At 39.5% G+C, this 12662-nt stretch overlaps 1 protein-coding gene across 2 annotated transcripts in view; it reads left to right on the top strand.

Moving 5' to 3' along the window:
- The window catches only part of LOC118793060 (leucine-rich repeat and immunoglobulin-like domain-containing nogo receptor-interacting protein 2), a 372915-nt gene that overhangs the window by 230077 nt on the left and 130176 nt on the right, over positions 1-12662 (top strand). The window contains exon 1 of one of the 2 annotated variants that reach the window (XM_036551002.1): positions 4584-4659. The exons of the other annotated variant lie outside the window; for it this stretch is intronic. The gene's annotated coding sequence lies outside the window, so the exon portion shown is untranslated. Of the gene's footprint in view, positions 1-4583; positions 4660-12662 lie in introns of those variants that run through there. 2 annotated transcript variants of the gene reach the window in all.

Raw genomic sequence — 12662 nt, 5'->3', positions numbered from 1 at the left:
AATCCAATTGATGGAAATCCGTCGTAGCGACAGAGAAGTTTAATCCCCAAGTCAGTTTTTATTTTCACTTTGTGCAGCTTGATTTTATTGTATTTCATGAAAAAGTGTTTTTCAGAGATGGACGTTATTTGAGAAAAGGTTTTGTATTTTGTTCTAGTTATTATTGCAGTTTTGCACAATTAAATGTTCTTAAAATACCTCTGTAGGCTACTATGTGAAATATTTCCTGGTAATACAGTTATGAGTACAGTAATAGCTGCCATACAGTTGTCATACCAGTGCTTTACCCTTTCAGAAGCATTTATATTGAAATTTTAAGAAAAACAAATATACTGTGATATATATCTTTACCGTCCGTGCTTCAAATTATACCGTGATATAAATTTTAGGCCATACCACTTAGCCCTAGGGCTCCTTCTCCTCTTTTCTCCATTTTCTTCCTTGCGCACCTGAAGGCTTGGACCTTTTCATTCTGAAATAAAATGTGAAAATAGATATCTGCCTCTTCACATCTGTTCATCAGTCAGTCAGTCTAGCAATCTCTGGCACTTCTTATGTCCCGGACTTGGGCTGTGTGTGATGTGCATCAAACAGTAACCCATCCCCCACTTTCAGTGCGTACAGTAGAAGCCAGGGCAGATGAAAAATTTTGAGGAACAGGGGTGCAAAGTGTATTTCTTTCGTTATTTGTTCATTTGTTACCTCAGTGCAGAAAATGAGGAAGAGCGCCCACCGACAAATTTTATTTATTTATTTTTTCCTTTGAGGGTGACCAGCGCACACCAGAAGGTGGCACTGTAGATGACCGCCTATATGACCTATGCCTTTAGCCAGCCCTGCCCACACACCATTTACAAAATGCTGTTGCATATGTAATATGTGGAACTGCGTCTGTCCCTTCACCGTTACCCTCTGCGTTGTGTTGTGTTGATAGCAATAAAAGAGCCGGGTTTTGCAGTGAGTCTATTTATTGGTGCAGGCCAGCATTACAGGTTGCAACCCTGTATGTTCTCTGCTCAAGGCTGTTCAAAGATAAAATAAAAGTACACGCAGTCAGCATCACACGTTTCAGCTGCGCATGCCCTCTCGTTCATCAGAAGAGAAGAGAGTGAGATCACAAATCTGTATCTCAATAGCTACACAGTTACATATCATGTACAAAATAAAATACAAAAATATACTATTACAGTATATTACATTTAGAAAATATCCTTGCAGAGCCCAAATATATCATTTGGCTTAGCTGAGCAATAAGAGCCGGCTCTTTCGGCTCCCAAACAGCTCTTCATTTAGTACCACTTCTGGCTTTTATAATTCAGCCAAATTTAGCAATGACCTGTGATTGTTATGTGAGCACGTATGTCACTTAATTATTCTATGTAATTATACTAAACCTTATAGTTTCCAGAATACCATTATTTTACATTTTGTTTGGTATAAAAACATTAATGTAAAAGCATCAAACACTATTACACATGTGTATTGAACGTTTTATTTATATTGAACATTGTAAATTAGCGTTTCGCTACAAACACTAAAGACAGTGCATCGGTCCTCGTGCATAATTGTATGTTACAATTCTAACATTCAGTCAGTGCATGGAGTACCTGTGGCTGAGCAGTGTGGCGAAAAGATCATCCTATTATTCTGTCTTGTATTAATTAATAATAATAAAAAAAAGAAATCGGTTCAGTCGGGAGCCGGCTCCCATCATTCACGTAAAGGGGCCGGCTCATAGAGCCGACTCGTTTGCGACCGACACATCACTACCTCCAACCCTTCCAGCTTTATGGTATAGATAAAGGTCATAATAAGGTGATGATAGCAGTAGTTGCTAAACTCTCTCTCTCCCTCCCTCTCTCTCTATATATACTGTGTGTGTGTGTGTGTGTATGTATATATATATATATATATATATATATATATAAATGGTACTGGAACATGACAGGACCTATGATTGAAATTCTGTCAGCACCAGGCAATATGAAAAAAACCACATGCACTTGTGCGTGAAGATGAGAGCCTTTGTATTCTTAATTTAAGGTAATGTGTTTTGAATTGTTATTTGTCAGGGTTCCAGAGCTCCCTTTATGATTTTCTCAGAAATAGTATACTGAGGTACCAATATATACAACTTAATTATTTCAAATTATATAGGCCACATACATATATAAATAGGCCACAGTGAGCTGTCACATGTTGGACAACTGGGTTGCTATGGCTTTGGGCCTTTTAAATTGTTTTTTTTTTTATTTATGAAATCATTTATGAAATTTATACTGAATGCACCTTGTTATGCTACTTACACTGATATCAAATCACATCATTTGACATGCAACAAAGAGAATGGCAGAATGTGTAGAAAATGGAATAAGAAGATGCCCAGAAGTCACCACGTCACACACGGCTGATCTCAGATTTACTGCACTGGAATATTGACAAAATACAAAATGAACAAGACTCATCCCAGTGTTCTGGCACCATTGTCACTGCTGTCATAGCTGGTGTAGAAATTTTATTTATTTAAAACATATTTTCTTGCTTTGGGAATACCAACCCTCTCATTTCTACATAAAATTAGGCCATACATAATAAACACTACAATTTCAGTCAGATGCAGATCTCTTGGATTCTCTGTAGAATATACATTTTTGGTGCTGTTTTGGTGCTATTAAAGATGAGCACCCTATCTAATCTCCTGCCTATTTTTTCCTCAGAAGTGAAACTATTTTCAGTACTAATGAAGGTGCAGTGATAAACTTATCTCCCCTCACCGGTCCCTTGCAAGTGCAGTCATTCTTTCTTTAGAGTTTACCCTAATGGAGGCACATTGTACTCCTGTTTCTGCCTGGTGTCCACATCTGCTTCAACAGCTGCTTAGCCATTAGATCAGCATCTGCCATTGCATTTGTGTAGTGCAGTCATAATAATAATAATAATAATAATAATAATAATAATAATAATGTGTATAGCACAGAAAATGAGTATATCCAGCACCAAACAGACTCTTCTAATCTCTCATGGGGCCTTCAGTTCATTCACAAAGGTAATGCTAAAAATTCACAGAATATCACTTATTGTGAGCACATTATTATTCAGTAGGCGCGAATTTCCATGCAATCAGAGAATCAAGATTTATGTGGTTGTGCCTTTTATGTGGTTATAGTGGATAGCTTTTAGTCCAATGGAAGGACTGCACCTGGCTGTGGGCCGAGGTTGTTGATCCCTCATTTGAACATCATAAACAGGGAGAAGAAGGTGGGGGGTGGAGGAGGGATGCGATGTACATCTGGGAAGAAGGACGTGGCAAGTGGGATTTTTGTAGTTGTGGATGGAACTGGTTTGTCTAGGTTTAGTTAACTGCATAGGAATTGTGTTAAAATTCTCTTGTTTGGGATATTCAGTTAATAAACAGCAGCACCTGTTTTTACTCCTCTGTTTTTTTCTTATCTGAAATGGACTTTCATACATGTATCAGATCAGAAATGCATGTAGGATATTTAGGATCCTCATTGGCTTTTTCAAGAAAGTTCTTCATAATCTAATCCAATCCAATCCAATTTTAGATGACATTTGAAATGGAAAAAAATCAACATGATTTTCATTTATTTATATGAAACTGAACAACAGAATCCAACAGAATTGCATTCCCAAATAAATACATACATCTTAACTTGGCAAGTTCCAATATTCAAACATATCACAATGGAATGTGCCTTATTTGAATAACAAAAGGCCTTTTTTCTTTTATTGTCAAAACATTGGTTGTTAATTTCACAAAGTCATGCTGTAATTTACACATTGTAAAGTTCCATTTATGGCAACAGGCAACTAGTTTAAGGCTGTTTTCATCTAAGGGTTGGTTGAAGTATGCAGCCATTTGTATTCCTTGTCCAGTGTGATTCCTGAGTTTAGCACCACCGATTTAACAATGGCCATAAATAATTAAGCAGAAGGAATACCATTTTCCTTGAACCCCCTAATAGGACATGAAGACCTCTAGGTGTTAGACTGATTGTATGCAGCGTGTGTCCTGGGACAAACTTTTGATCTCTGCCTGTAGACTGTAATGAAGATGTCTACAACGCTCATGCCTGTCTCTGGCATTTCAGACGCTCAATGCATAACCATGTCCCACCTCACCTCTTCTCCCATGTGTGTAAAGACTCATTAATGAGGAGGGAACAGAGCAGTGGAACATGTTTGGATCAGGGAACCATTCAGTAGCTGTTCCTGAGTGAATTAAATAGAGTTAAAGCAAAGAAAAACACAATTTGACAATGATTAGCACATGCGATCAGAGCAGATATAGCTATTATCTATGTTAGTACAATTAGAGGAGGTTCTTTACAGGAAATCTCTTATCTTTCACCAAATCGTCTGTGTTGTTATGGTACACAATTACATCTTAATGGCCTCTAGTAGTAGTAATAATAATAATAATAATGTGTGTTTTCCTAATCTCTGATGATGTCACTGTGCTATTTAGCCCTTTCAATTAATGCAGAAGATGACATGAATTGAAAGACTATGGCATATAACCTATGTTACTTCTTGAGAAACTGAGCTGCTTTTGTTTTCTCAGGATTAAAGAGCTGATAGGAGAGCTCTTATTGGACACACAGATCATGGCTGGAAGGAAGATTGCTTCTCCAAGCGGTATGTACACAGGGCTTATCTTATTCCATCACCTGTTGCGCGGGCCTGTCTCAGACCATACAAGGTGGATACTGGATGATGCATTGCAGCCATTCAAATCTTACCGGCCCATTGACCTTCTTATTGGTCCATCTTTCAGTTTTTGATAGATCGGCTAGTTGGCTGGTTTTAAGACTGATAACATGGCAGATGAGGGGAGGGAAATGTTTTCTTCTTAGACTCATGCATGCCATCACTGGCTCAGTATTAGCATAAATCACAGGAACGTAACAAATAGGATTAGAGACAATATAGCGAAGCTTAATCAAGTTAGCAAAGGGCACCACCAGCTGCCAGCAGATGACCAATGCCACACAACTTTTTTCTGTTCACGCTTTATTTTTCTTGTGACATACAGTTCATCTATTAATCTATATTTATTAATCTATATTTAATGGTGAATGTTAAGAAGATTATGTAATTTTTAAGTTAGCTTGTTGGATTTTTATTGTGACAATATTTGCTGGTAGTTCAAAAACATGCAGTTTTCACAGCAGTTCAATAGCAAGAAAGGAGTGCATGTTTTGATTGGCCTGCACATACTCCGTGCCAAGCAGGTGTGATTCCATTAATACTGGAATCATGATATCAGTGTAATAACTAACATTCTGTTCCACATGGTCCTCAGTTTTCCCTTCTGCTGGTGTATTGAACATGACCTGCTTTAAATTCTGAAAAGAAGCAAAAAAGTTAGTGGAAGAATCTCACAGTGGAAATACTGTCGGCAGGCTGAGAGACGGAAGAGTATATTATATCATATTCCCCAGCCCACACTGGGAAATTTGGCCAGGACACACCTGGCAATACCTGGCCAATAACACCATGGGATCTTTAATGAATGCATGATTAAGAACCATGTTTAAGGTTTCATCTCAGTGTCTCTTATAGCATAGTGTCCCCATCGCTGCATTGCGGCATTGCTTTTCTGCTTCCCAGAGGGGAGATTCCGTTTACTGGGACACCATACCCTCCAAGCCCAGTGCCACTTAGCTTCAGCCATCAGGCAGAAAGTTGTACTGTTGCATGGCTGATGTCTTTCAACTGTCTTTCCATAACAAGGTTCTCTTCAGATTCTCCACTAAAACTTTTGGACACACAGATTGTTACTTGTCTTGCCATCATCTCAAATTTAAACAGTCACCTGCGGAATTAAGATAATTTTAACCCTCATTTCTTGCAGAGTCTTTAGATTTTTCTGGGAGGCAGTTACACAAGCTGGCTAGTATCAGCTGAGCTCTTGACGCATTTAAACACAGATTTTCAACATTTTTACACTAGAAAACTGAGATCTCTAGTCATGAGCAGTCTTCTTAGCAAGGCTTGTGTTAACAGCCAATGCCACTGTATTGTACAGGACTTGACTGCTGATCACATTAGTTCACCACATGGCAAGCAGGTGTACACATATCTATGAATACACATCCCACATACCGGTCATTTATTTATCCAATGCAAAGTAATAAAGTCTAACCTAATCTACTCATTCTCTCTGTTGGACTGACTGATTAGTGCTACAATTTTACAGTTAACTGTGGAGGCCTTCTTTGGAGGCCCTGTATCCTCTGACTGCATGTATCTGTGATCACAAGCCTCATAAGCCATATTTTTAGATGAGCATATCAGGTTATACACTTTACACCAAACACACTCACTGTATGCACCAGAAAACTCCCCACTTAGCACAATTCACGTTTGCAAGGAGATTATTCAGCACAATTTTTTTTTCTCAACCCTGCATTATCTCATTAGCAAAGAAACTTGTGCTTGTAGTTGTTTGACACTAAATGGCTGAAAATCATTTAGAGTGCAGTTAGGAAGCGATGTAATCGATTAGGCTTAATTAGCAGGGGAAGTGGCCGGGCTGCCTCAGGTTAACTCGAGTGAACTTGGCAGATGGGTGTTAACTCACGCCCCATCTATTGATGTCACCCTCAGGGCAGATGCACATGGACACTCCGTCAGCCTGATTCTAACGAGGGAAATGCGGTTAGGCTTTCATGTGCCTGTGGCAGATTTTACCACTATGGCTGCGCTTCACAGCTGGGGATACTGATCAGTGATAATACAGGATTAAAATGGATAACAATGGAAAATTAAAATGCATTTACCTGAACCTCTCCCTCTGCGTGTGCTTCCTTTAACAGAGACAAAGCAAGGCATTAATGAGCAAAAGTAACAATTCAATGGTATCAGCAGTGTAAAGTGAAACACTATCACACATTGTTTATCATAATTTTACATTTCATGTTTATGACTAGCCTTCTGTGTGCATCATTTAATCTTTTTTGATTAAGTCTAAATCTCTTTACTGTTATAGCCCCCACTTTTCCCATTTTGCCTGTTGCTACATGCCAGCGATACACCTTATGGTGTTTCAAGAGCTTGCATCTGCAAACCATTGTATCACAACAGTTCTCAATTAAATAACTAAAATATAAGTACAGTTCAGAAGTAAGGCACTCACCAGCAGTTTAGTATAACGTGCAGATGTGAGTTAAAATCATTACATTGAATGTGTGCAACTAGATTTCATCCCTTGAGTTTGTGATAATTAGTGAGTGTTATAAAAGAGTAGTCCATCTAGATTATTATGCATTGTTTCCACTAGCAATGAAGTGGCCTAGGTGCCATAGGAGTATTCCCCTTTGAAACATATTCTGCTTACCATTAAGCAGCATATTTTCTGTCCAGACTCTTAAAGCTTCCTTTGCTGCAGCACGGCAGAGTAATGTATGAACAGTAATTGTTCAGGTGGGGTATCCAGATCTAAAGAGGAGACTTGAGTGGGAATTCCAGCAGGTAAGCAGTCCACTGAACTTAAAGGTGCCATAGGTGATGGTTAGTGCTGACCGATAAATTGCATTTTCATCGTCATCGCGATATGAACATGCACAATGAACACACCGCAAAAGACTGCCTGAATAAGAAAAATCATTTTATTTACAAGTGCCATGCATTCACACTCAGCATGTGAACATTTGACCTTAGAAGAAAATATTTTAAAGGGAGCAGGGGAAATTAAACTTTAATTTCTTATAGTTATAATGTCTTATTTAAATTAATGTTCTGTTTAATTGGTTGGGTATTCATGTGCAATTTGTTAAATAAAAGCATGATCAAAATAATTTATTTTATTTCTTTATTCAGGGGGCATAGGCTATTCAATGTTTGGGGTCTATGTTAGCAGTGTACCTATTAAAGCAGAAAGACATAGGAACTGTATAGCTGCTATGCACACTTCAATATTTGTTTATTTCTCGCAAGTCATATCATCATCGCAATATTGAACATCTGTTCAATGTTATCGTACATCTCAGATTTTCCTCATATTTTCTAGGCCTAGTGATGGTGTAAGAGAAGGAAAAACAGGGAAAGATTTTGACTGGACAGATCAAGCATTTATACAAGATCAGAAACATAGTAAATGCCCACTGGTGTAGAATACTGCACAACAAACCAGTTTCTTTTGAAGTACAAATTTCAGGTACAAATTTATTTAGATTTAAGAATACTTAAAATTATTTACAAATACAACCAATGGAAGTAGAATGGGTCGTACTGGAGAGCTCAGTGACTTTAAATGTGCCACTGTCATAGGATGCCATCTTTGCCACAAGTCAGTTTGTAAAACTTCTGCCCTGCTAGATCTGCCTCGATCAACTGTAAGTGCTATTATTGTCAAGTGGAAGCGTCTAGGAGCAACAACAGCTCAGCCACAAAGTGGTAGACCACGCAAACGTACAGAGTGGGGCCGGCAAGTGCTGAAGCACATAAAAACCACCTATCCTCTGTTGAATCACTCACTAGAGTTCCAAACTGTCTCTGGCTGCAACATCAGCACAAGAACTGTGCATCCGGAGTTTCATGAAATGGGTTTCCATGACCAAGCAGCTGCACACAAGCCCAACATCACTATGTGCAATTCAAAGTGACGGCTGGAGTGGTGCAAAGCACGCCGCCACTGGACTCTGGAGCAGTGGAAACGTGTTCTCTGGTGTGATGAATCACGTTGCACTATCTGGCAGTCTGATGGATGAATCTGGGTTTGGCGGATGCCAGGAGAGCGCTACCTACTGGAATGCATAATGCTTACTGTAAAGTTAGGTGGAGGAGGGATAATGATCTGGGGCTGTTTTCAGGGTTTTGGCTAGGCCCCTTAGTTCCAGTGAAGGGTAACATTAATGCTACAGCATACAAAGACATTGTAGACAATTGTATGTTTCCAACTTTGTGGCAACAGTTTGGGGAAGGCCCTTTCCTGTTCCAGCATGACTGTGCCCCTGTGCACAAAGCAACGTCCATAAAGACATGGTTTGTCAAGTCTGGTGTGGAGGAACTCCAGTGGCCTGCATAGAACCTTGACCTCAACCCCACCTTTGGGATGAATTAGATTGCCAGCCAGGCCTTGTCGTCCAACATCAGTGCCTGACCTGACAAATGCTCTTTTGGCTGAATGGGCACAAATTGCGCGTGTGCCCTCCAGCGCTCACCAAGCAGAAACTCTCGCGCGTGGTGGCTGCTTTGTGTGCGAGCATGTTTTCTGTGCCCACAACTTTTGACATAAATCTGACGCCATAAATAAGGAGAAAGAGACAGTAGCGATTGTGAGAATAGGGCAAGGTAAGTAACTCAGTTTGCATTGGGCAGCATGTCCTTATCATTAAAGTGCTTCTTCTTTCTCTGTCTTATACAACATATTTTGTAGGTGTCATGACTGGCAGAACCATACTATTAAAAGCATATCATTTGTTTATTTACATAGAGTTAAAATTAATGTCAAAGGGCCTTGTGGTTGCATAGTTTCATGGTCCTACAGTGTGGTATTACACCAAGAAATATGAATGGAGTATTTTTGTAGAAAGGTAGTATCTCTTCACTGATTATTAGAAAGCTGGTATGTGAAATTCATCATATCCTGCCTGCATTATCAGACATATAACTAATCCAGAACATCTTATCCCCCCACTTAACTAGAACAACAGATCTCTTTAAGGTTCTCCTCAGCATTCTAATCCAGCCTCTCCTAGCAGGCCACTACTGCAGTCAGGTACAGGGTAGAGCCCGACAGATCTAAGATTTTTAACACGGATACCAATTTTGATATTTGAGGATATAAAAATCTGATAATGATATATCAGCCAATATTCTTTTTTTTTCTTTTTTACAGAAACACATAACATAAACAAAGATTTTCCCTAACATTTGTTACATGTAGTTATTTAAGAGTCCTCACCAAGATAACATGACATAATGCATTTTAGAAATAAACTTTTTTTTGTTTTATTGTCATAAATAGTACTTTGAACAAAAGTACAACAAAATATATTAAAGTTTTGATAAATACGAATAAAAATTCAAAAATGTTTAAAAAATATCATGCCATCTTAAATGTGTAAACTGATACAATGACCTAGAACAGGGTTTCTCAACCTTTTGCCTACTGCAACCCACTTCTTTTGTATGCCAGTCATCCACGACCCACTAAGGGGAGAAATAAAGAAATAAATAACTGAAATGCCTCTTTAGACCTAGGCTACAGTACAGTGTATGCTTATTATAATTAATTTCACAAAAACATACAAACATTTTCAATCATTAGGCAGACTAATAGGCAAACTGATTTTTCTTTTACTCACGTTAATGTGACACTTGAGACTGCCGCTCTGAAATGATATCCAGGCACGGTGGAACTGGGGAAAGGGCGACATACGACATTCGAAAATACGATTCGACAATACTGTCGCCCAAATATTGCAATGAGCCTTTTATGAAGTGCACTTACGGGCTGCGCCGACAATCCCCAGTTCTATACTCCTGGGGAAGTGGGCAATTTGTACTAAGCTTCACTTTCCTCATGCAGGTTTGATCGCTTGCCTGAAAAATGAACAAGCGAATTTCGCGCCACATCACAGCAAGCATTTTTGACTACACCACGCTGCTCGCTGCAAGTTTGATTTGAGATTTCTGGAAAATGGGTGTGGCTTTTAGCCCCACTTGAAGGTAATTGGCTTTCGCCAGGCGAAATTTTCGCTCGAGTTGAACATGAAGTCAAGCGAACGCTCATTTCGCCCATTTCGCGTCGCTTGCAGTTTCGCCGCGAGCTCCGCCCATTCGCCTCTTGCCATTGACTTTTCATGCATTGGTGTCGCTTGTAAATTTCATGTCGCATTCGGTTAAAACACACCAGAGAAAATCTCGCGACCCCCTATAGAATGATCTGGGTCGCGACACACTGGTTGAGAAACCGTGACCTAGAGTAAACGCTGCTGTTGAATGCCTCTAATAGGCCTACTACATGACTGTCTGCAACGAGAACTTGCGACTTTGGGATTTCACACTACACGTTTGAAAGAGAAGCTAGATAACTTTGTTTGGCTACCAAGCCATGTTAGATACTTGTTCAGCCCATGTTTATATATGTGTCCCCTCTGGTTTAACCCTTTTCGCACGTAACTTATTTTTTATGCTATGTACGTGTTAATTACATGATTCGTTACGTTTTCATTAGCGTTATTAAGCTTCTCTTAGTTTTCAGTTAGCATTTGCTATATTTTTTAGAGTTAAATCGCTGTTTCATTGAAGCTAAAATTAGGCTAGAATTTCTCCAATCTAGTGTTCTAATTGCACCAGTTTTAGCATATGCGCTAAACGGCTGATCACACCAGTGCGACCGTGGGTGCGAAAGGGTTAATAATTTCCAATGCACCGACTGTAGCTAACTACAGACATGCAAGTTGCAGATACATTTACCATTGCTTCATTTAGGCAGAATAAGTTAAACGCTATAGTTTAACTGTTCATTAACGTTACTGGTCTTCCACTGATAAACATGGCATTAGCTAGCTTTGTGGGTTAGTTAATTTAGTAATGGACAGCATATAAGCTGCTGTAAGTGATGTTGCCAGAGAATTTTTAGAAGTGCCGAGGGAGACATGATAGGATCGTTGTTTGTTTACTTGCTAGAACTGCCACACTGTTTCATAAATAAACCTACAATCAAGTCTGTCAACAGCTTAGCCTACACCACTCAACTACATAATTTTAATGTTTGACTGACGGTAGCGGCTTTCACGTTACTGCAGCAAAACAAGGCATGGCTGACAGGAACGTTGTCAGGCTTATTTAGGCTAAGAGGAAAAGTGATGGGGATATTTATTATTATTTAAGCAATGTATTTCACGTGACAATTATCAATTTACCATGAACACAGATGATCTCCGTTGTGGGCTACTCTGCTCGACTCTGCTTGGGTCAGCAGATTGTTGCGATTCGCGGCGTTCCAAACACGTGTGTTGCAAACAGTGGAGTTGCAGTGTGCCCTCTGGTGGACAAACTACTCAATGACAACACTCACAACATGGTTGAAGGATCCACCTTTCATCTCTACGCTTCTTTTTTAATTGTCATTTATCGGCTGTTGTAAACGCCTATACAGATTTTTCTACAATTAGCTCATATCGGCCGATAATATCAGCATGCCGATTTATCGGTTGGACTCTAGTACAGGGGTTAGACCTCTCCCATCAGGCTACTACTGCAGTCAGGTACAGGGGTTATGCCTGTTCCAACAGGGCATTCTGCATTTGGGTGCAGGGTTGGGCCTTTCCCAGCAGGGTGCTCCAGCAATTGTGTCCAGCACCGGAACCTGATACACACAGCCCCAAAGATGGTACTGAAACTTGACAGGACTTATAATTGAAATTCTGTCAGCACCAGGCAATATGAAAATACCACATGCTTTGGTGCATGAAGATGAGAGCCTTTGTATTCTTACTTTAAATTAATGTGTTTTGAATTGTTAATTGTCAGGGTTCCAGGGCTCCCGTTATGATTTTCTCAGAAAGAGGATGCCGAAAGGTACCGTGTGATAATATATATTATGTTGTAGTATATTTACCAAACTATTGCCAAACTACTGGCAGCCGTAAGTAGCAGCACTATGAGAGTGCAGTACACACCATAGG

Source organism: Megalops cyprinoides, chromosome 18, assembly GCF_013368585.1.
Source record: "Megalops cyprinoides isolate fMegCyp1 chromosome 18, fMegCyp1.pri, whole genome shotgun sequence".
Taxonomy (NCBI): domain Eukaryota; kingdom Metazoa; phylum Chordata; class Actinopteri; order Elopiformes; family Megalopidae; genus Megalops; species Megalops cyprinoides.
The sequence above is the reverse complement of the archived record's forward strand: the minus strand, read 5'-3'. Positions and strand labels throughout refer to the sequence as shown.